The 26,974-nt window shown below is 40.0% G+C and overlaps 1 long non-coding RNA gene across 1 annotated transcript in view; it reads right to left on the bottom strand.

Annotated features, from left to right (window-relative positions):
• The window catches only part of LOC135417620 (uncharacterized), an 85,719-nt gene extending 79,109 nt beyond the window's left edge, over positions 1–6,610 (bottom strand). Inside the window, exon 1 of the long non-coding RNA XR_010432143.1 lies at positions 6,493–6,610. This is a non-coding gene — a long non-coding RNA (uncharacterized LOC135417620). The remainder of the gene's footprint in view (positions 1–6,492) is intronic.
• Positions 6,611–26,974: the final 20,364 nt, after the last annotated feature.

The following is a 26,974-nucleotide window of genomic DNA, read 5'->3' as shown; positions in this document are numbered from 1 at the left end:
TGAAGGAAGTTATAGCTTGCCATAAATCAAGTGTATGTATTGAGCCCATGCTTCTTGGTATCCAGTCAGGTCAGGAATTTTAGTTCCTAGCCTCTTCTTCAAAGAGTGTGTTGTAGTTTATCTGATGGTCAAGATCCACACTGTGTATTTTGATTAAAAGAGGTAATTCTCATTCCTTCAGAGAGGCTGGTCTGCAGCTACTGATAAATTAGGTGGTGTGATGCCTGGGCCTATCACTGCTGCAGCACCACCCCAGAGCCCTTGGAGTATGTACTAGCTAGAAAAAATGATGAATTCAATACAAGCACTCATTCTATGGTATATCATGATTTTACAGTTTTTGTTGCTCCACAGTTGCTGGCCACCTCTGTCACAGATCACTGAGGATATTGCCTCTCCCTCAGCGATAGTACTGTTCTGCTCCACAGGTGCTAACTACACCTCTTCTGCAAGTTTTCTTATAGAGGAACATGAAATTAAATTAGAACAACTGTTTCCAGAATGTTCTTTGATAGAAGTATTCTGTTTCTCTTTCAGACTATCTCCTTTTTTTCCCCCAGCTATTTTCCTTGTTCTAATAAAAGATACTTCCTACAAACCTTGCTGTACAAAGCTAACACACATATATTCACTAAAGCAATTTGGATAAAGGTACACTGTTCCACCTTCAGTTTCAGGTTGATTGATATAATATTTTACTAGCACATTTCTGAAGGCTAAAAATGGTTTGGTAAAAAAAATAAAATAAAATAATAGAACCAACAAAAACTATATCCCAAGAGAAAGTATTACCTAAGCTATACTTAATGTAAAAAGAGATTACATGCTCTAGCATTCTTTGAATTCAAGTGTATCTATATTAGGAAGTTATTACGCTAGTACATGGACTTCTTTATGCAGGTTGATGTGAGTTTTCATGAAGAAAACTTCTTTAATCGGAAATTAAATTCTTCTTAAAAACTCTGCCTCAAGTTACATGCTGATATTTGCAGAGAATGGGCACATTTTAAAGGCATCAAAAATAACCAGCACCAATGCGTAATAAAAGTAGAACCCCTAAAATCCAAGACCAAATTTAGAGACGCCATAAATTAATAATCCCCTTTGGAATCAATCTGAATTGCATCAATCCATGCCATGTTTCTTACTCCAACTATAAACCAATACATTCTTTTTATATTTGCAACTTTAACTTTGTGATAAGCCAACAAGAGAGTTTCCTGATACTCCTAAACATCTGCTGTAAAGCGAAATGACAGTGTATCATTATCTGACTGAGTTATTAATGTATCAACATAAGAAAAATCAGGCATGAAGCAAACAAATACCACTTCTTTCATTTCAGCAGAAAGCACAGTAGTTATCATGTAAATTAGACAGAGCCATAACACTCTTCACAGCACAGGGACACTACACTTGCTGACAGTAACCTATATTACATGCAGAAGAAAGTGCTAGACTCTTAGAAATAATTTACTTCACAAGTAAGTTATGGCTCACTTTTTTCCCCCAAAACTTTTGAAAATTAGCAATTATCATTAATTCAAGCCATTGATTGGCCTTCCTGTGCCGAAAATTGATGCCCACTGAAGATGTATTGCTTATAGAATAAACTTCACTCATTCAGTGGGTGCACTAAAAATGACACAAAAAGCAGTACCTTTTGCAAGAATTTTTAAAAAAAAAAGGAAGCCAGCAATATTCCTGTGATTTTCTAATTACCCATGCTTTTGTAATATTGTCACAAGTCCTTCACTCATTCCTATGAGAGATCAGTAACAGATTTTACAGTGGGAAGAGTAGAAAATGCAATATTTAAGAAGGATATGCAAGAGATTAAGTTTTGACAGGTTTTAGTGTATCTCTCCTCTGTGAAAGTGCAGGACTAAGGAGCAGCAGGGAATGCAGAGTTAGAAAGTTTGTCTATTCACTCTGTCTTCCAATGCAGTTAGTTTTTTCCAGGATAAAACCAGAGAAAATTTCTCAGAAGACTACTGCACATGAATAGAATTAGATACATATATGTTTAATTGAGCCTTCATGTTGCTTAAACACAAATGTCATAGTCAGAGTAACAGAGAAGTTCAGAAATCATGTAGGATTTATTACTATCATTATTAATATTTCACTCATTAAGGATGGTTTATTAGAGTGGACTGGATAAGTCAGACCCACATGTTAATTACACAGTAAAAAAAAATGCATGAGACCACATTACATAATGTAGCAATAATCCAGACAGGACTGACGGGTAGACGGAATCTGGATTGCAACATAAGTACCAGCTTTTAAATGCTATAGCAGCTTAGAAAGACATTATCCCTATATAATGTTATTAATGTGCGAATCCTTTGACTACGGTAGGTAATTGTCCCCCATAATTAAACCCCAGCATCAGCAGGAGAGATACAACGTGTGTTTATCATTTGTATTCTTTCTAGCTTTTATTTATTTATTTTTAAGCACAGACGGTCATCATGTCACTTGAGGATTATCTCATGGTGGTTGAACTCATTAACTAACAAGTATACATTATTTCACACTCAAACAATAAGGTCTCTATAGCACTTGCTTGACAGAAATGGTAAAACATTCACATTCATTGGAAAGCAGCGACATAAGCCATGCAATTCTCGAGACGAAAGGTATTCCCAGAGGTACTGCACCTGATAATAAAAGTTTATATTTCACCATTCTTCCAATAAATGTTTCTGTGTTTGGATTAGATAGCTTAAAAAAAAATAAAACTATTGCACATACTCTATATCACCTGTGTCAGGAATACAGATTCTTCATTTTACAGCTCTGGAGGGATCTGAACACAAAGTCAAAAGACCACCACATATTTCATTAGAGAATCTGTCTGGCATCATTCATAGAGCCATATCATGAAACAGTCCCTCATGAAATAACCAAGCACCCTGCGCTCTAGCACCTCAAAGATCCTCCCACCCTAAAAATAGTAGCAAATCAAATTACTGAGAAACAATTTGTTGGGATACGCTAAAGAAATCATATGCCTGAGCAGCCATTGTAACTGTCTTCAAAGAATGGTATATGCTGGGTTGTCATGCTTCTCAACTGCTTGAGAATTCTAAGAACTATGGTAATACAATTATTTATAATCAAAATATTTACAGTTTATATTTTTGTCTTCATATTGACTGCAGAAGTGATTTGGAAGGGTACTACCCACATTTGCTCTCAATTTCAGCAATGTAATTTCACAAATGTAAAAACAAAAAACACCACAGACACACACACTTTAAACCAGTTCTCACAACGGCCTAGACTCATCCTAACAAACTTTCATCAAACATTTATTAAATAGCCAAGCTGGGATCTTTGTCAGCCAGAGCTTGTGCCTTGTTACATCACCAACAGGCTCCAAAAAACAGACAGAGAGGGAAGGTATATAGGTATATTTATTTCACTGTATTGTATATCAGCTCTGTAGATCAGTAATCTGTAATTCATCGAGTTAAACACTGCAGAAAACATACCACAGAGACAGACCCTGCACTCAGCAGTGTACAGCTTAAGGCCCCAGATCTACAAATGCTTCATTTTTTTGCTCATAAGAACAATTCCAATTCATTAAATAGGATTATATCACTTCAGTGAAGCACGTATGTTTGTTTTTATGTGATTAAGTGCTAAAAAGACTAAACATGATTAAAGTCAAACTGTAATAATAAAATATACTCTTAAATTAAGAACTGTAAAATAATGGAGACAAAAAAAAAAGTCTCCAGGAAAAAAAATATTACAGAAATGCTTTCCCTTCACTTTTTTTGGCTATTTGTTTACTTCACAGTAATAAGAAATGCACAAAGTTTCCATGAAGTTTTGCTTCAGGTACCAGGTGCAGCCTCTGCTCTGGAACATTTAACATATGCAGTGCTTCTCCCACAGCTGATGCAAACAGCACAGGCAGCCAACCAGGTCTCTTGTGTTTCTCATTTCAAGGTTATTCGTAGCTGCTCTTCATTCCTGTTTTCCCAATTAATTTTAATTTAGCTAAGATCTGAGCTGAGTTACATGCAAACTCACCAGCAAGCGATTTTTATAATTTTACAGAATTCCGGTTCTTCTGCATGTTTTTAAGTACTTCCAGCATGCACTTGCTGAAAACTAAACTTCAACATCTTGCAAGTCTTCCCTGGTATGCTAAGCAAAAGTTGGTATCTTTGTGTAGGTTAGCAATTGAGATCTACAAACCAAAAATAGCCCGGCAAGTAGGTAAGACTTCTGAGCCAACTGCAATATAGCACTAATGTTGCCAGAAGCCAAGTGAAACAATAATTAGATTTGAAGAGAATTTCAATCAAGTCTGTACATAATTTACCATAGGTCAAGATATTTCGACATTCCCCTTGAAAGGACCAGGAAGTAGCTGGTGGGAAGATGAATGCGCAGCCCTTACCTTTTAACAATGATCAGGGTCACATGGCTAATTAAAATACCTTTGTTTACATCGGGTAAGAGTCCTGCTGTTAGACCATCTGCACCTGCAGTCTGTTCCATCAAAACCCCTTCCACAAATTGCATGCTCCTAATAGGTATTGCTGTGCCAATGACAATTACCTAATTAGACATTAGAATGTCAATGCCGATTTTAAAATCCATGTTAATTATTTTACTGTTTGACAGAATATTTCCCAATGAGGGAAGGAGTCTGGATAGCATAATTATGTCACGAGGAACACTTCTGTATATGATTAAAAGGTTTGGCTGGCTCTGATTGGAAGGGTTCCAGTTATTTATGTATTTAACAAAGTTGCAATCAGCACATACGGTTTTCAGCTGAAAAAAACCATTCTGAACCCTGCTTATTCACTTGCCTGCTATGGCAGAGCGTATAATGAAGCCTCTGATTAGGTTCCTCTTCCATAAAGTTTGCCTTTGAGTAAGGTGAGTTTGGAAACAGAGGGGAAACATGTCTAGAAGGCAGATGATGTGATGGGTCTCTTGTCTGGTTACATTCTGAAGGCACAAAGTGTGGGTGCTTGGAGTGTGACTGATTTTGTGTCTTTAGCCATAGAAGAGAAAATATCTCTGCATCTAATGCCAAACACTTCTGGGAGCAATTGCTGCATTTACTGGTCACAAGTTGGTCCCTATACTTGGCCCCACTACACAGGTTTTGAAAGATCTGCAACATTTTCCTAGGCCCCAAGGCTTTGGCATTTGAAACAAGACAGCTTAAACCATAACAACGATAACAAAAAAGATGCACTTAGGATTCTAAAGTGTTTAATTCAGCTTTCACTGGCTGTAAGTGAAAAATCTTAAAATAAATCACAATCAAGGAATCCAACTGCTGTCAGCACATCACACAAGACACAAATTCAGTAAATATAAGGAAACACTGCAAAAGAAAAAGAGCATACCCCACAATAGGGAAAATGCTCACAAGGCTTTCTAAACAAACTTAGTTATTTTTCTATTTCTCTCATCCAGAAAGAGCACTGCAAAGAATCCTGGCTAAAGCTGTGATATAAGCAACAACACTGCATAGCTTATGACTTCAAGGTATCTGATTTTCAGTTGAAAAGCTGCAACCAGGAGAAAAGTCTCTCCTTTTTTTAAAAAAATGCTGTGATGTTAGAAACAAAGACAAATGATTTATTGTTTACTTTATAATTTTCACAGAAGTGATTAAATTAAAATAACACAATGTCTAACCACTCAGCTAAAGCCATGTATCTGTACAGCTACGTGCAGTGCGTATGGAGCTCTTGTCTCATTGTGGGGATTTAGTGGCATATACAACATATAATAATCTCATTTAAATTCATATTCACAGACTACTACTGACCAGCATAAATATCAAGTGGCACTATATAATACATGCCTATATAGCATTCAAAACCATAATTGTGCTTCTTGTTCAAAAAAAAATAAAGAAATCTGATCAGAACCTCTTGTAAAAGCAAGAGTTAGAAGTCACACTGTCAGTAATGGAAAATTTGTCCAACCAGTTGCCAAACGTTTCAAATCCCTCTTTAAATCTTCCCCCAAATCCCTTCTCAAGACTTATTTCTGCTACAGACACTGTAGAAAATTAGCTGGTTGATGAGCAGGTTAAAGGATAAATCAGGATGTCTGATCTTTGCTTTAGTGTATAACACAAAAACATATACATACATGAACTGCACTGTATGCTTCTGTCCCTCCTCTATCGTGCTTTCAACAGTAGCTTTCTTAGCATACACATCTTTGATTTCCAAGAGTCTCTCTGCAAGCACTTTATAATGCCTAATGAAATAGGGCTGTGATTCTCATTTTGCAAATCATTCTGATACACTAAACAAATACCAAACAATTCCTCTGACAGAGAGTGCCTCTGACAGAGAGTATTGTGACCTGAAGGTCTTTTTTTATATTTATATTTAAATGTGTTTGTTTTATCTTCTGAATGCTGCTGGGGGCATTTACAGCCTCTTTAATGACTTAAATTTGAGGATTACATGTCTCAGTGCTACTCACCATTGCAGTAATTGGAATTCTGTAGCTGTCCCATGCAACACACACTGAACTGCTTAGCTGTGAGTTTTGGGAAAGTTTCAGCTCCAGCGGAGCAGTAGCCAAAAAGACACATCCTTTAATGCCTGAAGAAGACAGAACAGAAACACCCTGGAGGTTTATACTAGGTTTACATCTTATGTTTTACCAGGCATTATATCTTCAGAACAAATAAACTAGCGTTAATGTATCATAAAGACTTAGATAGCAAGTCATCAAAAGTAAAGACATTAGAGCAGTTAACGGATAAAATCCTGACCCCATGTCAGTTGGTGGCAAAACTCCAATTGACTTTCTGAGGACTAAGATTTCCCTCACAAGTTTCCCCTTAAAGCCACTTTGGTTTTGCTCTGTATCTTACATATTTCCCAGTGCTCACTGGCCAAGCACAATCAAGCCTTTCTAAAAATCACAGCTAACCAGAAGGACAAAAAAAAGTTTGGGATGCAATGCTCAGCTGGGGTGAGAGAGTTAACTCTCAAAGAAATTAATCTTAGTCTTCCAGCTGGAGATGAGGCCCAAAATAGGCAAACTTCACATGGAAATTTAATTTCAAACAGCTATTTCAGGGCCATATTTTCCAGGTGGGGCATATGTTATGGATTTAACTATCAGCTGAGTATCTTAAGGCTCATTGTAAACACCTGAACATTATTTTAAGAATATAAATGATATCCAATGACTTAACTATATAGTCAGGCATCTAACAAATGAATTTGAAAAGACTTCTATTTTTAATTGTTGTATGTTAAAGCTTTGGTGTAATAAGCTCTTTGCAAGATGCAGAAGATATGTTCCCTATCATAAAGAGGTTTAAGATATTTTTTTTTTTTTAATTCTGTTATTCTTAACAGAAGTATCTGACTCATTTGAAACAACCCATTCACTTTAGGATAATACACATCTACTATTAGGAGTATATAAGAAATATAGTGAAAGTATGTATTTATCAATTTAGGGTGTGATTTCGGAAGCTTTCTCTGTCAGAATAATTTTCTTTCTACTGACATAAGGCATAAAATTCCCATTGACTTTGAAGAGCTTACAGTTAGGTCAACACTGAGTGCTTTTGAAAATTCCAAGCTTACTTAACTTTAGTTTAGTCAGTTACAATTTTCATTGTTCTCACTGGAATCATTACAGGAATTTGTAAGTCTGTTAATAAATATCTCATTCCTTTAAGAACAGGATACCCCAGACTAGCTTTAAATAACTCATCCCCCTAAGAATGACACATCTCATCCATCTCTATATATTTCCCTAGACTCAACAGTTTCGACAACTGCTTGGAAAGAATTTATTTCCTTCGAAATCTGTAGTCCCATTGTGTGTTGTATTAGCCGGAAATGGGACACGGACCTGGATCTGCTGCAGGAAAGCATCTCCTAACGGATATGATTTTGCTGAATGTCATATAAAGCCCTGAAAGATTCTTGGTCCAAGGGTTCTTTTCTGACAGGTAATATTCCAGCGAAGCATGATCTTCTCTCCAACGGCCATAAATGATCTCCAAGTGAATGCTGCTGGGTTTTTTTGTGTCCAAGATTAATCCAAGTTTTTCAGAAAATTAATTGTCATTTATCAAGGTAGCATCTACACCCCCGGGTCAGAACTGGGGCCCCAGTCTGATAGGTGTGTCCATACACATAATGAAAACACATTTCCTGTTTCAAGGAGTTCATTGTTTGCATATAGTCACATGTAAGGAAAAACAGGTATTAGAGCATTTTTCATGGATTTGGGACACTTCTGACATACTAAGGATTCCACTTAGCAGCAGATTTCATCTCCACCTGGAAACTCCAACAGTTTTCTTGTCCAGTCTTTACTGGCCACGCTTTATTTCTCCCAAGCACTAAGTCTCCACATACAGATAGAAAAAATTTATGAAGGGGAAAAAGAGCAGACCATTACTTCCCAAACAGCTTTCTGCCCTTCACCACAGCAATTCATGCAATAAACCTGTGCTTCAGTTTCCTGAAACAGTGCAGTATCCTACAAACAAGTGCTTCTTTGAGATCTCTTTCATCATTCGTTGTTTAGCATCAGGGGTTAGTGAGGCATCAAGGTGTGAAAGCACAGAGCCCTTTTCAGCTGTCAAGAGCTTCTGAAGGGCGATACTTTATCACCAGTAAATATGATGCCCTCTTAATCTACTCACATTGCATCACTTCTCTGCAGTCTTTGCATCCCCAAACCTCTACCCAAGCCAGCAGTCAGGGATACAGCTCTCACCAGGCTGCACCATCATGCCATTGTGCCACTGTAGATTCTTCAACCTCCTCCCCAGAAAAGGCTTTACTGTCCTGACAGTAAAATTTTAGACACATCACAGCCACACACCTGTGCCATCCTGTTCTCTCTGGTTAGCTGGTGCTGAGTGGCAGCACTGTCACTGGGCTGCAGAAACAATGGTGTAACTGGAGGACCACTGAGATGAGCCCCTGCCATGAGGAGTATCTCACTTGTAGGAGAAGGGATCTCTTTCCCTTTGCTTCCAGAAGTAGGTGCCAGCTGCACTGCCTCTCTGTTCAAGGCTGGCATTTTGAATAGTGTGTGTCTTCACTAACCCAGTTGCACTTGACAAACTGCAGTTCTTCAGGCACTCAGCAAAGAAAACAATGTTTTATTGTCTTCCACCCACAGCTAATGACATCAGAGGGTCAGGCAAACAAAATCTGCTCCTTGTCCTTGCATTCCTCTTTCTTCAGTTTCAATAAACGGCAGTAGAGAGCTCTCATCTTTCCCCCTCACCCCTGAGTGATGCTCAGCCTATGTGGCTTCATACCTGTATGTAAAGGTTTTCCAAAGGCCTGCAATCAATCTACAACTCTGCCACAGGCATCCCAGGACAGTCCTGTCTGTCCATTCCTCTTCCATAAAAAATGGTAATTCTGTAACTTCCTTCCTCTCACTCCTTGTCTCCTGCCTAGTCTGTATGTGTAAAATCTTTGGTCATACACTGACCAGCAAATGAGAGTATGATGTGATTGGAGCCTCTTTTATCATTTATATCACTTTAAGTATCCATAGGTGGATAAAACAGATGGGAAAGAACTGTGAGAAGACTGTGATTAGCATAATTGCTAGTGATCACATCAGACAATCTGCGTAACCACAGTCAAGCATTTTTATAAGTATTGCTAGGGAGATTAATAAGAAAATCAGTGTTGGGAGAGCCACTAAAGCTATATTTTTATGAGGGTTATTTTAGGGCTCCATACAGGACTGAAATGTAGCAAAATTCTTAAGGCTATTTGTATGACAGATCTTTGTAAAAGAGAAGGAGAAAGTAAAAATCCCCTTCAGCACCCCCTCACATTTTACTGTGGCCTATCACCACTTTACAGGTGGTCCCCTCAGCATTTTCCTTTATAAGTATCCAGTCCAGAGCCAAAGACATCTTCTGAGAAAAATCAGAGAAAATGGGATAGAGAAGGAAGAATTCAGTAAATACCACCTCAATATTAATTAGGGGCTTTCCTCTGAGGGGAAAAAAAGAAAAACAAAACAAAACAAAACAAAAAAATCCCAAACAAAAAAAACAAAATCATGCCTGAAGAAAATAAGAGTAAGTTACATCAGCCTTAAGGCCTAAGAAAGGACTTTGTGTAACTCAGCTGCTATCAGTCAAAGTAGTCTGCGAAGAGCTGCCGGGAAGGAGTTAGCTGTTGTGGTGGCCCTTGCCAAGTGGAGGAAGGGTGAGCTTGTCCTGGCTTGCCTCTCTTTTATTATATATGGAGGTACATAACAGGGCATCCGCAGCAGATTGAGGGAAATGTGCATGTTAAGGTCCACACATGAGCTTGAACACAAAAACCCAAGAGATACAAATAGAAAACACCAAGTAATCAGGTGTGCTGTAAGTCCTTGGCATTCCCATTGGCTTGGTCTTTGAACTAGGACACCTCAGCAGCACACTTGCTCACTTCATTCTGTCTGTAATATATCAGGAGAAGCTTTTGTTTCTCACCCTGCATGACAAGTGACGAGAGCAACAGGGTCCCAGCATGAGTTGGGCCACTAGGTGTTAGTGCAGTACATGTACTTACCATGCTGGCTTCATGGCAGAGTTCAGTGAGACTTACAGTATACAAAACTCTGACTTTGTTTTTGTGAGAAGCTGCCATACTTCCACTTATACAAAACCCCCAAAATTCAGCTGGAGCAAAGCCCCAGCCTTGCACATGTGTCTTTTCATTTGGTCCATGAAATTCCTTCACAGTTTTGATAAGATATAAATTGTGGGATTTGTGCTATCCAGTTCTACCCAAAACTTTTTCAGCTTACACTCACATAGAAAACTTGGCTGAAAAACTTCATGTTAAAATAATAAAGTATCCAAAAAATACTTAGGTATGACTTTTCCATGGCAAAGTCTTGCAGAGTGTAAGCAGACAGTACAAGGAATGCAGCTGGACTGGGTAAGGTTCCCCCTCTGAAGTTTTGCTCCTTGAAGTTCACTTCTTGGCCCCTAACCAGGGCAGAATCCCTCTGGACAGGACAACTCATGGCTGCTCCCTAACTCTGCACACAGCACTCCCAAATCACCCTCCATGCTTGGGGGAGTAGGATCTTTTCCTTCCATGGACCAGTTTGTTCTGTTCTGCACCCACATAGCTACGGTGGTCGCTAGTCAAGCGCCTGAAGTCAAGAAGCACTTATTTTGCATGCAAGTGCTGAGAACTCTGGCTTCGGCTTTTCCCAGTTATCCACAAAAGGAAAATTATCACATAATTCCCAGCAGCATCTGTATTATCCTCTTCACTTCCTCTACACCTAGCCATTTCTTAATCTCAGGCAGAAATACAAATCACCCTCTGTATACAGATTGCTTAATATACACTTGAGGCAGTGGCACCTCTATTTCTGCTTTGATTCATCAACATCCATCAAGATGTTTCTAATGGTCTTTTCTTAGTATCCTGCTAGACTTTCTCTTTGCATTTCCCCACCAGCCCTCTTTTCTTCAGAGTACCAAGCAGGCAATATCTCAGCACCTTCCCTTGCTTTTTTAACCTTTTCACACCAGAACTGCCCTCTTGTGACCACTACACTTCAGTTGGCACACGATGACTGATCTCAGCACCTTCCTGTTGTTAGATTTGCAAATGCATACCCCTATGACCCATGACAATGTTACCCATTGTCTTGTCTTCTTTAAAATTATTACCCTTTAGGTAATAACCACAAAAAAACCCCCAACAAAACCAATACAAATCTAACTATAACTACCACTAAAGCTCACATATGTATTCACCCCACACATCTAAAGAGGGAAGAGATTTTGTTTTACCATCTTTTCCATGGACCCAGCTCTCTGCCACTGTGGAGCAGAGGTGAAGAAAGAAGTCAGAAAATTAAATATTTATAGTTCTACAGCTAGAACTGACCCCATTTACGTGCATGCATTTAGGTGGTCTTCATTACATGTTCACATCCTAGATTTTTTTCCCTTTAGAGAAATGTTTCTCTATGGAGTGCACTGCACTGATGCACAAAGAGAAAGACATGGCAATTTAGAAAGTATCACTTGTACCAGTGCCCTGACTTCTCAGTTCAGCAGAGTTATTAACAAATCAAAGTGTGCCTTTTCTAGTGAGAACATCAGGCAGCTATCCAACAACATCTATACACTCTGTAATTAATAAAAGCACACCCTACAAGACCTTCTTTAAGCTTTTCTTCTATTATCCTTCAGGTGTCCCTGAGGGACAATACACAGACCTCTGAAGTCCCACAGAAGTGGGAAATCTGCCTCTGACTTCCCTGCGGCCCTCTCCCACGCCAGCCTGGTCCCCTCACCCCTCTACCACCATGCCAGCACTGGTCCGACAACCACCTGCGTCTGAGGGGTGGGAATCACAGAGCAGAAGAGAGGCAGCTCCGATGAGATTCCCAAACTCAAAAAAGCCCTGCTAAGCGGCACACTCCCACTCTCCCTATGTGCATCTTAGCACTGCAACCTCTTCACATCTCACGAGCTAGCGTGGAACAGATGCGTCCCCCCGTCAGGAGGCAGCGACACCCCTCCCTCCTCACATGACTCATATGATGTCAGAGTTGTCCTTGTCACCGACCCCAATTCAGGCTCACACGTCAAGGACACGCTTGGTGGATCCTCTCAGCACAATGGATAATCCATCCCCTCTCATTTGGGTTTCCTACATCCTAGCAAGCCACAGAAAAGGGAGGACTTTTTCTACTTGAGGAAACTTGGCTCCTCTGGCAGTTCCAGTGGCACAGCCCTGCCGAGAAATGCTGGCAGAGGCTGCAAGGTTTCGAAGCTTTGAAAGCTAGGTCAGCATCTCCCTGTACAAAACCGACGCCACCCTCAATCAATGTCCAATACAGAGATGCAAATGATTTTTATAGAACAGTCATGTACTTTCATGTGATCTAATATTAGCTGTGCTGTATGTAATTATTTTATGTAGTACTCTGCGTTCTGGTTGCACTCCCATCGATATGTCTAGTAGATATTTGTAGTTCCCTAGTAATTTAATAGCTAGTTTGTGCCCTAAAGCATAAAAACATTTCTACCCTATCTAAAGTAACCGTGGGTGGTGTTATCCATATAAAATCTTTGAGTCCTAATGAGCTTTTGTTCTCAAGTTATAACCCAAAAATATATCACCCGGCTGTTCCGTTCTTTGCTAAAGATCCTCACTATGATGTGAAAGGAAAAGAAATTAAAACCTTAGATAAATGTGTTTGATCTGCCACAAAGAGGGAAAAGACATCCCTCTGTATTGTATCCTGTTGGGATTTTTTCACAGACCCATTTTCTGTTCATTGCTAAGTGTTTCAAGGCTGAAGATGAGCTGCATTTTCGGAAACCCTGATTCGGAAACAGCTGTGGTCTGAGCTGCATAGGAAGGAGCAGCACACTGGTCGTGCTGCCCTAGGGTGAGGTGACAGTAGCTGCTAGAGCCTGGACACGATGCTGCAAAGCAGTATGGATTTTAGGGTTCCTAAGGGGTAAAAGGCAGCAAGTTCCCAGTCCTTTCACGGACCTTTTTAGGAGACCTCCCACCCTTCCACCTGGGGAAGAGGAGGCTCTGGGATGTCCTGGAAGACACTGGGGAGAGCAGGTCTCTCGGGCTTTCCACTCAGCGGCAAGAAAAGCCCGTCCCTTGCCCGCAGCGAGGTTTTGTTTCACCCTCACAACAATCTCGTTACTGTGAGTAACGGGGAGTACGGCGATGCCAGCATGTTCCCTTTGCCTCTTCCTTAACTTGTCTTTATTCACAGCCATGGAGGCAGGCCAGAGCCAGGCACTCACCAGGAGCCAGGCTCAAGCCTTCCTTGGCGTGCCCACCTCTGCTCTTTAGGAGAGGGTACAGGCTGTACAATACATCATCTGTTATGCAATGATACCCGGCGCATGGTTCCGCTTTGCTTCCCGGCGGCAGGAATATATCACTCCCCCCTTCCCTTCCCCTCCCCTCCCATCCCAACCCCCAGCCCCATTCATCCCCACCACTCGCTGTTTACTACTGAAGCCCTGCACAGTCAGTCAGGAGCACCCCGGTACGCAGCAAAGCGGCCACACGAGTTGCGGTGTTTTGGCCAGGGGAGGAGACATGCCTGGGAGCCAACTCGTAAAGAGAGGTTTTTTTGGGGACCGTTTCAGTTCTGCCACTGCTCTCCTCTAAATAGTTGTGCTCAACTTCCTACAACAGGCCTGAATGTGCCTAGCCCTTCTCCCCATTGCATCTGGTTATTTTATATTTTAAATAAAATTAAAAGCGTGAGAAATATCACAGAGTTTATCATCGCAAAAGAAAGAAAAAGTGTTTTATCAGCTAGGTACCAAAAAAAGTCTGAGATAAAATCCCAGGATGAACATCTCAAACACCAAAGAAATTTGTGCCCAGTTTTGACCTTAGAGGTAACACCCATCTCCTAAGACAGAAGGGAAAGTGCCTCAAAGGGTAAAACCTGGCTGCTTTATTAGGAGTGAACAGCAAGTCAAAGATATTCAGTTAGAAAGCAAATAATTCCCTGTCCCATCAAAGTAACAGGTAGGAATGCCAGCAAATCCTCTCTTCTCCTTTCTAAAGAGATTTCTTAGTATCTGTGCTTTGAAACAATGAAATCTAGATACAGTATTAGCTGTCATTAGAAAGTAAACGAAGACAGTGGGAATTAATTCTCCCACTCATAGTCAAGAAAGATTTTGGCATTCAGCATTATCAGTAAATCCCAAAAGTAGCAATCAGCAGGTAATCTATTCAGTGTAACTAGACAGTCCCATCACATAGAAGGATTTAAGAAGTGCATCACCCCAGAGAGATACCGATTACAAGATAATCAACTTCCTCCTTCTGTGACTGTGGGGAAAACTGTAATAAAATCTCAATCCCATCCTTGCCATGCCACACCTTACAGCACCTTTCCTTATTGCTTTAACCAGAGATGTATGGGAATTAGGCATTGGTGAGGAAACAACTGGTTTGCAAAATAAATAAAACAAAATAAAAAGCACAAGTATTTAACTATGGAAAATCTGGTAATTTCACTATTTTTGTAGGACAACCCCCCAGATACTGTGTCATAGATAACAGCCAAGTGATTATCTCACTCCTTTGATTAGCTCAAGGAATAAGGCTTAAGATTTTGTGAGTTTAGAGGAATACTGTCTTAAACCAGCATCTCAGGTGAAAGCTGTTGACAACTCAAGAAGAAATACTCCCATTCTCTCAGAAAAAGCCATACTAACCCCAGAATCTTACAGAAAATATTTATCAAAATTCTTATCTCAACAAATCATATTTTTCTATCATGAAAATTCTGTACACACTGCCTTACAAATGTGACTATTTCCAGCACATACTTTGCTGTACTTGCCGGAGGACAGGGGCTGCTGAGCTGTTTGGGAAGGTACTTTGAGGAAATGGCTCAGTTGTAGACATCTGCACCAGGACAGAGGCTCTACCCTCTCGTGCTGCCCTTCAGCAGGTTTAACATTAATCCACATTACCAGAAAAAAAAAATTCTGGACTAATCCAGACGGATACTGGGAGCATAAAGAAGCTGAATATTCATCTTGAATGAAAAAGAAAAAAGAGAAAGAACTAAGAGTGACTTTGATTTAACTGCACATGACTGCAGTACAACTGTGTCTATAACCCCCCTCTATGGGGATGCTGAGGCTCTGGGTGAGAAGATCCTTCAACCCCTCTCTTCCAACTCAGTCACCTGACTCTTTCTGATGAGCTGCCACTTGCCAGGGCCCTGCTCAGCTCCAAGACCTGTAACTTCAAGCATCCTCTTCAGCACCGAGGTATGCACACCCAGGTCCATTAATAAGGAGAGGGACCAAAAAATACCTTTCCCTCACCTCCCACCTCTTCTCCTCATCCTACTTCTCTCCCTTGCTATATTTTAGCAGGGAAGTTAAAGGAAGCATAGCAACGGAGACACTGACAGCCATACAGACACAGTCCTAGATGATAAAAGGAGTGAATAAATAAGTTGTATTGATCCTGTGATCCTGCAAATTTGCTCTTTGTTACTCTCGATCCTTTTTGATTTCTTGTTATCTCACTCACTCCCTCTTTTTCTCTTCCTGCTTCTTTCTCTCTTACTTTGGCTTTGCAGTTTTAGTCTCTTTCATATTTGGGAGAATGCATTCTTTCTTCTTCCCCAAATGCATTCTACTCCTTTCTCAAATCTCTTTCAAACACCAATCCTCTACAAATACAAGCATCATCTCTCCTCATTCTATTACAATGAGCTGCTTTGCTTTGTTGTGCCTTGCTCATGCTGCATATCTCTTTTTTATAGATCATTTATGACAGTGTGCACATAATACATAACTGAGCATTTCAGCATGGAAGCAACTGCCTCTTACACTGAAGTAAATCTGGAATTGACAGTTCTAAAATGCTTATAACTGCAGGACTGTCTTTCATAGACTCACAGATTTTAAGGCCAGATGGGACCATTAGATCATCTAGTCTGAGCTCATCTGAAAACCTGCTCTGGTTCTTCTCTAATAATGGGTGTCCCTGCGATGCCATCAGGACCTACCAGCACAGCATCCCAGGATTCGTATTTCAGTTGTCACTATGCACAGTGCAGCCAGCGTATCAGCTGCATGAAGCATCCTTCCAACCTCCAGACTGCCGAGGCACACAGCAACTATTACCTTCCTCTGACAATCCTACTTTCACAAAGGAAGCAGGTAGGTAAGAAGGGAGATAAGATGGAAATCGGCGTTTTTAGGAGAAAAGCCAACAAAGTAGTTCTCAGAAAAATCACATTTACCATTTTTGCCATTTTTATTACAACGCAGACTAAATTTAAGGTACAAACCTAAACCAAAACCATAAATATTTCCTGCACAAAGAAGCTCATTGAAATACAACAAAATAAAAGTGCACATGCACTCTAATCTGTGTTCACACTCCATAATCCCAGCTAATTATTTGTAATGTTTTACATTTCCTTAAAATCCACATCCTGTTTTTATTTTTTGCCTTTTAATACTTATTAGTGGTATGTTTTTCCATTATCATATGACTCTGAAAACCTAAATAATTTATTTACATTAATTTCTCTAGTTATACTTAAAAGGCTGGCAGAAATTCTTGCATTTGGATATCTTGGGTACACAAACAGGGCTTTGCCTTCAATAAATCCATGTGCCTTTCATATACAAAATAGAATAGAACACACAGAAAAAGTCCAAGATCAGCCAAAACCCTAGAGTTTACATTGACTTAAAGAATTTAGTAAATTATCTAATTTGGGCTGTGCATAATGGGAACTTAGTAATAATTTATCTATAGGTCCCCATAATTTCAATATCTCCCAAGAAGATGTAGCAATTTTCTTGTGTGCTTCCAATCCACAGGTTTTTGTGTGTAGGTGTGTTTTAATGCCTTTTCCCCATTTCTGGCGTGTGTATCTGCATGAGAATATGCACAATTATCATCTTTAAAAGGCTAACTTAAGCATCCAAGTCTTAAATGGAGTTCTCAAAGGGAAAGCTAATTTATACTTCATTCCTTGACTATTAACTGGATTGGGAAAGTAGAAGTAAAATCGAATTATTTTTGCCAACTGATTGCTTTCAAAAATTTTTACACTAGCCAATATGCAAATTTCTTAATGAAAACCATCCTGGGAATTTATTAAACTGTTCATACTGAAGAAAATTACTTTCATTTACATTGAAAAGTGAAATAATCTATCCTGACCTATATATGAGCTTGCCAAGATTCTATCTCCACTATACTCAGGGTCTTTACTATGCTATCACCATGAAGAAGAGCAATTTCTGCTCTTTGTTTTCTTTTTTTTAATAAAAAGGCAAATAATAGGCACTGCCAATAGCCATTGTTGACCCAAGTCAAAAGTGTTTGAAATTAATTTATCCGCTTTGGATGGTGTATAAATTTCTCATTACGAGTGTCAGTGATGGACAAGAAACCATTCCAAAAAATGTATTGGGTATCATGCCAAACTCTGTAATCAAGGTCTCTTGCAGAGACTCTGGAGTATACAAAGGGTTTCACACAGTCAGGAGCGTTAGCTATGCATGCTTTCCCGTTGCCCGGGCTCAGCCAAATACTCTGTGAGAACAACACGTATATACACTTTGTTTTATTATGCCTCGCAGATGCTTTTTTGTTTTATATTTCAAGCTTTGTCAGGTCTAATGTTTGTTCCTTCTTCATTCTTCAGCCCTCACTCTTCCCCCTGCATCACCCCCCCACCCCAAATTTCAGAACAGCTTCCTAGACAGAACCCGTATCGATTACATAAACTGACTTTCTTGGAAAGTAAAGGGGGGGTTGGGGGGAGTGGATTTGGGATTTCTTCTGCTTGCAACTGAAAATGGCAGCCATTGAACAGATCTGGTCAATGACAGTAAGAGAATAAGCCCAGCAGAAAGTGGTAATATATTGTGTTACACTTATGCCAACTTGCCAAGTCAAGTTCTTTTTCTCAAGCGCATGTACAGTTTGTTCTTGCTATCCTCAGTTAACTCTGCTTTCTGAATAGAGGAGATGGGAACCGCTCAAAGGCCACAATAGCATGTTCTACTTAAGGTTTCCTCTCCACACTAACCATTGTGGATAGCACTCTTTACAGTCAAGCGCTCTTGAATAAGAAAGCTCTCATTAAGGATATGAAGCTATGTTTTCTTTACCTTGCAAGAATTCCGTAAAATGAGATTTTCCTCATTATAGGCAAAGTACCTGCTGCTAAAAAGCAGCACAAAGTTGGCTCTTTTTCCTTGAACGGATTTGAAGCTGCCTTCAAATCTAGCAGCAAAAGAGCATCAAAATGACAATATTGTACAAGAAACGCATCAGGAATGAGTGATTAATCTAAGTTTCTATGGGAACGTGAAAAATGACATATTGGATCAGATGAGTGGCCTGCTTAGTCCAAGATATTCTATCAGCTAATACTGTATACCATGGCAAGCAAAGGCTTAGTGCCCCATAACAAACAACTATCACCAAAAACCTAGAAAACACAGGTAGGGCAGCTTAGCTTGAGAGCAAAGATCAGTTGATACTCGGAGGCAGGTGGGCTGAGATGCTTTTTGTAGCTGGCATATAAGGAAAAAAATTACAGGCAATGCTGCTAAAGCAAATACCATTTTATTATGATTTTTTTCCACCCCTCAACCTTGGTAGCACTTCCCTTCTCAAGCTGAGTTTTTCAGACAGGGGAGCCTGCCAAAGGGTGGGTGGCTTAAATCACAATTTGATCCAAATTTTTATATGGCTTTGGGGTTGATTTTTTTGTTTGTTTGTTTATTAAGAAATATAAAAACCACACACTCTTTAATATAATGCAAGAGAACAGTCATGATGAAGCCTGATGTAGCAGGTATGATTTTTTTTTTCTTTAAAAGATACTGCTTAAAAAGAAGACATATGTAAAAATTATTGCCAGCGCAAGGAAAGACAAGGATGGATCTTTGATTCAACTAGCTATTCAAAGCGGACAGCAACAAATTCTGTCAGTGTAGTGTATTTATTGCACAGCAGTTTTCAAAACTAATCAAATACAAAGCCAGCAACAAAATGCAGGTAACAAAATATTATGAGACACAGCAAAGTAAAATAATAGAATAAGGTAAAACAATAGTAATAACAGCATTGTCCATGGATAAAAGGTGGCTGAGTCATTACCAGTGTCACCCATTGTAATTGGGTAAGAAAAAAACAATCACGATTTGCATGTTTCCCTACCAAATGTTAGGGGTTTTTTTCTCATGATTCTTCTCTCCAAAGGAGCTTATTCCTAAAAACTGCCTACTGCAAGAGTCCATTCCCACATCTAGCTGTGCCAAGAAGTAGTGAAATTATTTGTTGCCATTTTAATCACCAGGCTTGAGCATTTACCAGGTCTTTCAAGGCAAATTTTCTTTTGCTTGTAAAAATGAGAGAAATTAAATACAGTATCTCAAAATTAATGAAATACTGAATAGGGAACATCTCTTCCTTTACAAAATACAGAATATTTTTACTACAAAATGTCTGTGGTCAATTCCTACTGCTACATATGTCTCTGGCACTCCTTCTGCTTTTGTTCTTTTTCATCCATAGAAGTGAAAAACAAGCCGGGAAAATATATTAAAAGAGATTTTAAAAACCCCACAGATAAAAACATGTAGAACTGAGACTGGAAGTTATTTTCGGTAGGAACCCCAACCTCTGCAGAGCCAATCTTTTAATTCCACTACCATATACCATAAGAACATATTAAGCAGCACTAAGCATTAGGAATAACATAGAATAATGATAATGAAGTGGCTGGCACAGTTTGCCCATCCACATTTGCAATTAAATTAACTTTCTAGTTAAGCTAATTGTTTCTGGCATGACAATATGGAGCAGTCAGTTAAGACACAATTTTTTTAATCACGCTCTGTTTTCCTGTGTCAAACAAGAAATTGATAGAATTAAAGGCTGTATTCTGTGCAATGTGGCATTTTGTGTTGGCACAAGCATGTCAGTACTTGCTGCAATTCTTCATTGAGTCCAAAAGCTCTGACTAACCTGGTTTGAGCCCCTCTGCTCTCCACCAAAAAATGCAGGAAAACAGGAGGTTTTCATGGGGTGCCCTCGGTGAATAATGTTCCTTTTTGTCAAGCATGAAAGCTAGGGAAGATGGACAAGACACAGGAAACCAAGAATTTATAACCCAGCATTTTTACCTATCAAACTTGCACTTTCAGGACACTGGCTGCTGGCACCTGGTCACGGTCATCTCCGTTCTCTACAGCATGCCTGGAGTTTGTGACAAAACTCAAAACAGAATCCTTGTCTCATCCCACATGCCTTGTCACCCCTGCATTTCCAGAGGCTGTGCCAATTACTTATCTCACTTTTTTATGATTATTATAGCGTGGTGCAATATAATGTGGTGGATTAGTTACTTCTAACCCCAGGGACTCTGGGTGCACAAGATGATTTTGATCAGATATTAAAACATGGGTGAATTACCAGATTAACTCAGCTAAATATTATAAAGAGAACATTGAAACTTTCCTTGTAGTCAATAAGAAACTGGCATATATGCAAACTTTTAGTGATCACTCACTATGCAGCATCTTCAAACTTTATCACGTATAGTGAGACCCAGTCTCCAGTGATCTGTGTGAGGGGCTGGTGCTCATATCCCTTAGGGAAACACCAGTACTGAACTATGCTGTGCCTCGTGTCTTGTTCAAATTTTTCCAAATGCATCTTTGAAAGTCTGGATTTTAGCAATTTTACTAGTAGTAAAATATTCAGACATACTTGCTGAGAGTGAATTTGGAGTTTGACTTCAGAGTTGACCTAAGACATGGGAACAATGGTCTGATGCAAAGTCTTCGAAGTTAATATTTTCCCCAAAATAAATAAAATCAACTTTGTTCCTCCTTTCCACACCTATTCAGTGTCAAATAAAAGGAAAGAAAGAATATTGAAATTTTCCTAAACTAATGTCTTTAAATAAAAACATTTTAAAAAGTCTTTTCTCTCCTACACTCCATGAATGATTTGGACACAGGACTGGAAGGGATACTAAGCAAGTTTGCAGACGATACAAAACTCAGAGGAGCTGTTGACTCCCTCAAAGGTAGGGAGGCCCTGCAGAGAGACCTTGACAAATTAGAGGTGGGCAATCACCAACCATATGAAGTTCAAGAAGGAAAGTGCTGGATCCTGCACCTTGGGTGGGGCAACTCCAGATGTATAGGCTGGGGAATGAGATGCTGGAAAGCAGTGCCAAAGAAAGGGATCAGGGGGTCCTGGTCGATGGCAAATTGAATATGAGTCAGCAGTTCCCTGGCAGCCAGGAGGGCCAACCATGTTCTGGGGGAGATCAGGCAAAGCATCGCCAGTGGGTTGAGGGGAGGGAAGTGTTCCACTCTGCTCTGCACTGGTGTGGCCTCACCTTGAATATCGTGTGCAGTTTTGGGCACCACAATATAGGAAAGATATTAAGCTCTTAGAAAGCAACCAAAGGAGGGAAACAAAGATAGAGAAAGGCCTTGAGGGGAAGCTGAATGAGGAGCACCTGAAGTCATTTGGTCTGTTCAGCCTGGAGGAGACTGAGGGGAGATCTCATTGAAGTTACAACTTCCTTATGAGGGGAAGAGAAGGGGCAGGCAATGATCTCTTCTCTGTGGCGACCAGTGACAGGACCCAAGGGAGTGGCCTGAAGTTCTGTCAGGGGAGGTTTAGGTTGGATATTAGAAAGAGGGTGGTTGGGTGCTGGACCAGGCTCCCCAGGGAAGTAGTCGCAGCACCAAGCCTGACAGAGTTCAAGGAGCATTTGGATAATACTCTCAGGTACATGGTATGACTCTTGGACTCTTGTGATAGTCCTGTGCAGGGCTAGAAGTTAGACTCAGTGATCCTTGTGGGTCCCTTCCAACTCAGCATATTATGTGATTCTGTGATTTACAGAGAGGGGAAAAAAAATCCTTTAAATTTTTCATTTAAGAAATGTAATGTTCTCCAACCAAACCTCACTACCAGTCCTTTTGGACACAGATAAAGGGACAACCAGCAGCTAGAGGGCCACTTGAGGAGGTCAGACAAGAATTTGTGCTAAGCACTGTGCAGCCGCCCTCCTCTCCCTGCAGTGTGTGTATGTACCTCAGCAGCCTTTACCCTGAGAGCTGTAAGAAAGGATCACAGCAGTATTGACCAAAGCTTGCTGAAATCATCGAGTGGAAGAACTGTTTTCCATTTGTACTAAATACAAATAAACATTAAGCTCATTTATGGAGCAAAATAACCAAAACAATGGGAGAACAACCAAAGCATAAACATATGGGAAGTTTGGAATGAAAATAAGCCCTGCAGTCTAGATGTTTAGGACTTTGGTAACAGAATGCTTGTTTTGGATGTTTGCGGCAGAATCTCCAATCAAAAGCCAAAAGGAAGCATCAAAAAGAGCCACAAAAGCATCAACAGCATGACTTCAAGATAAACCTGAAGAAAGCTATTGAGGCAAGTGCTGACTGAAAGAGATTGGGAATTATCTCTTGTTTGATTCTACCTGCAGAAACAGAAATCAGGACTTTGTAAATAAACAGGATTGCATCAAAGATAAGTGACTCAATCATCAATTGCACTTCTTAACATTCAAACTCTGGGCTTCCTACAACAGGGTTAAAGAGAGAAAACCCCCATGTTCTGGTTTCCAAGAACAAAGCCCGTGAGCTGGTATCTCTACTGTATCAGAGCAGAACAAAAGGCAGTACACAGTTCAAACATGTAAAGAACAGGAGGAGTTAAAACAGCACCTGAAAACTTACTGGTAAAGATGAACCCTTATTAGAAAGCCAATGGCAAAATGCCCAAACAGACTAGGAGGTGCAGCTGCAACAGTTGTGGTTTGAAATAAGATTGGAAAGGGCTACAAAAGCTTTGACCAACCTGGAAGTTGCTATCTGATAAACTGCAGAAAGGGCTCAGGGAATTGAAAAGTGTCCTAGAGACTGAAAAAGAATCAGTATCAGCAACTGTGACATGCTGAAAGGAAAGGAAAGAAAAAAAAAACAAAACCAAACTTCCATTTGAATTGGGTGGGAACAAATCTTTTCCCTGATATACTCAAATATCAGTGAGGACCTCAAGGGCAAATTGGCTATGCACCAGTTTGCAGACACTCAGGTAAGAGCCGGAAATAAAGATCAGCAAAAGACAAAAAGATATTGTACTGACTGTAGAATTTACTACAGATCCTGAACTTTTTTCACAGCTGCATACCACGAAAGGAAACAGCTGCTGCAAATAGAAGATGATGCCAGGAATTTGCCAAGATCTCTAAAGTGCAGTTTCTGTATCTCAAATTCAGTTCAGCAATTTTAATATGGTTCATGCCATCATTATGTTTTGTGGTAGGAGTGAGGACCAATCTAAGTTTATATAGCAAAAGAAATTGGCAACAGTGGCAAAAATGAAGGAATGCAGATGAGGTCATTATTGATACTGGAGGAAAAAATGCTTTTAAAGGAGAATAGAGCATGGCGTGTTCCAAACCAGACCCCCAACACCATGATGCAGTGAAGGCTGGAGGGAGGCAGAAAGCTGAACCCAGCAAGGAGTTCAGACCATAGTCACACACCAGTTTGTAGTTTCTGTAGGGAACTTAACATTTACTTTTTTAAAACAAATTAAAAACAGAGAAGGCTATTTAGTGTGTAATAAGAAATTATGTGAAATGCACAAGGATCATTAACTCTGAGTCAGACTTTAATTATGACACCAGGAATAGAAGAAAGGTAAGAGAATGTGTAATTCAGCCTACAGATCTCTTTTGCAGTGCCTAAGTCCCACCTTTAGGGGCAGAAACACCACTAGAAATTACAGGCAGTGGCATCTTTCCAGCAAATGAAAGATGAGGAGTGTTCAAAACTTGCTTTGAGACCCCTGATCCCTGGGGACCTTTAGCTGCTGAAGTACTTCTGGATCTGAAACAAGAGCAAATCTCTATACATTTGCTGAATGCTTCTGACAATAGTCAGAAGGAGATGGGGAAAGGGGGAGTGCAGTGGCAAAAGATGGATTTGGTAAATTAATATAAACTATAAGAAGATTGGGTGTGAGCATGTGTACACTCAGAAAATGTATCAGCTTTTAATCTGGCACCCTACCAAGCATTCAAAGAGAAGCAAGAAAACGTTTTTGAGACTGTTTGGTTAGAAACTATTCTCTCTCTGACAAACACCTAAGTTGTACTTTACTTCTTTAACACAAAAGTGATCCTGGGGAAACTGGCTACCTAAACGGCATCCTTCATTTCAGCAGGGAAGCAGTAAAGAAGCCTCACAAACCATGGAAGAAGCATGTCACGAAGCTAGAACAGCCTCTTCAGCCAAATCTCAGAATGAGTCCAGTTAAGGAAAAAAAGGTGACAGCATCAGATTACAGAAAACAACTCAAAGTCATTTAGCGTGTGCTCCTTTATTGTTGTAAATAGCACTCTAGATGCTGGTGAAAGCTCAGTCTGGTTTACTACCCTGAATCTTAAAAGTAGCTATTGGCAAGTAGAATTGGATCCAGAGGGAGAGGGGGAAAAAAACTGCATTCACAGTAGGACAAGGACTGTGGCAATTTAAAATGATGTTTTTTGGCTAGTGCAGTACATCAGCTACATTTAAAAGTCTAACGAAGAGGGTATTACGTGGCATGCCTCTCTCAGCCTGTTTGTTATACCTACATGATATCCTGGTGCATGCTAAAATGTTGGAACAAGAACTGATACATTTGTAAATGGCCTGTAATTAGCTTGAAGCTGCTAGTCTGAAACTGTCCAAATAGAAATGCTAGGAGTTTGTTTCAAAAAATGGTGATTTACCTTGGGCAAACTGAAGAAGGAAGGCAGCAAGATTTCCTTGGACAACGAGAAGCTGCCCAGAGCCTGCCAGCTGCCCCCATGCAGGGATACGCATCAGCTGTGGGAAGACTGTTTCATTTTTTCAGGACTATCAGCGTATTATTTTTCAGCATTTCAAAACCACTGAGTTGATTAGGGAAACCATCCCAGTAGTCAGGCAGCATAAAGTTAACATTTCCAGACTTGAAAAGGGCTTTTGTAATTACTCCTGTTTTAGCTCCCTGCACCCTGAGGCTTCTTCGTACTGTCCACTCATCAGTGCTTGGGGGCAAGTACAACTGCACACAAAACTTGGGAAGTGGATTACTGAACAAAAGTGCAAATTTTCTGAAGGCATTTATTTCCACACACCCCCAACAAGAAGATGCCCCAACAAAACAGTTTCTCCACTCTGGATCTGCAAGGAAGTTTATGGTCAGCATAGAACAAGCTTTTGCAAAATGCCTCACATTGTGGGAATCCTAAGATGACTGAATCAGCAATATATGGTTTCATAACCACACTGGTTATGAAACTGGTCTTCTGGAGCCTGGTCCAGTGCATCATTATGGTTAACAATCACTGAGGAAACACTGTCATCTTGCCTAGTCCCATGATTTGCAGAAATGCAAATATTCCTGCTTCATCCAGTGAAAGAGGATTTGTCATCTTCCCAAGAAGAGGATCCCAGTACTTATGGCATAACACATGACATAAAAGTAATTTGGTAAATGTAGTCCTTAGGAGAGAAATCCCTCGAAATACCTCTCTTGAGTCAGATGAGCTACAGTGCAGGCAATGAAAAAGCAATCAGAAAAAATGTCCAGGACAAAATCCATGTATCTGGAGTGCTTTTGTCTGGAGTGGTGGCCATAATCAGATGCTGGAGATGAGGAAAAACAGAACAATCCCATTTCCAACTCATAGCCTCTCAGCTTCCAACTATTTTCAGCTCTGAGACTTCCTGACCCGTATATAGTTTACACGCAGTTAGTAATTCTCACTGATTTTGTCTTTCATGAACTTAAACATGTAAACGTGTCATATTCACAATGTCTTTTGGCAGCGAGTTCTGTTGGTCTACCACCCACTTTGTAAAGCTATTCAACACTTTGGAACATCCTTGTCTTCCTTTGAAGTTTTTTCCCTGTCCACAAAAGCATTCAAAAGTGAAAGGGCCAAAACGTGAGTGCATTCAAGGTGAACCTTGATATTCTTTGTGTTGTCTTCAATGATTTCCCTGGTAACTATTAACTATTTTTTTTTTTTAAATCATTGTGGAGCACTGAAGAATCCACAGAGCTGTCAATGTTCCCGGAACCTTGCTCCTTCATTGTAACAGTCTGCTTAGATACTGGGGGTGGTTTGCAAGCCTTCTACGTAACCTGCACTGGTGTCAAAGGTAATGAATACCATGCAGATGTATGACAATGTGCTAAAAGAGAGCACTAATCTCATATCCTTAAGCAAAGATATAGCTGCAAACAGTATTTTCAGCTGATTATGAGTCTCTGATTTTTTCCTCAATCTTTTTTTCCTTCCCAGCAAATGGATATCAGTGAACCCACCTGTTTCCCAGCTATTTCTTCATTTT

The sequence above is a fragment of the Pseudopipra pipra genome, chromosome 7, assembly GCF_036250125.1.
Source record: "Pseudopipra pipra isolate bDixPip1 chromosome 7, bDixPip1.hap1, whole genome shotgun sequence".
Taxonomy (NCBI): Eukaryota; Metazoa; Chordata; class Aves; order Passeriformes; family Pipridae; genus Pseudopipra; species Pseudopipra pipra.
The sequence above is the reverse complement of the archived record's forward strand: the minus strand, read 5'-3'. Positions and strand labels throughout refer to the sequence as shown.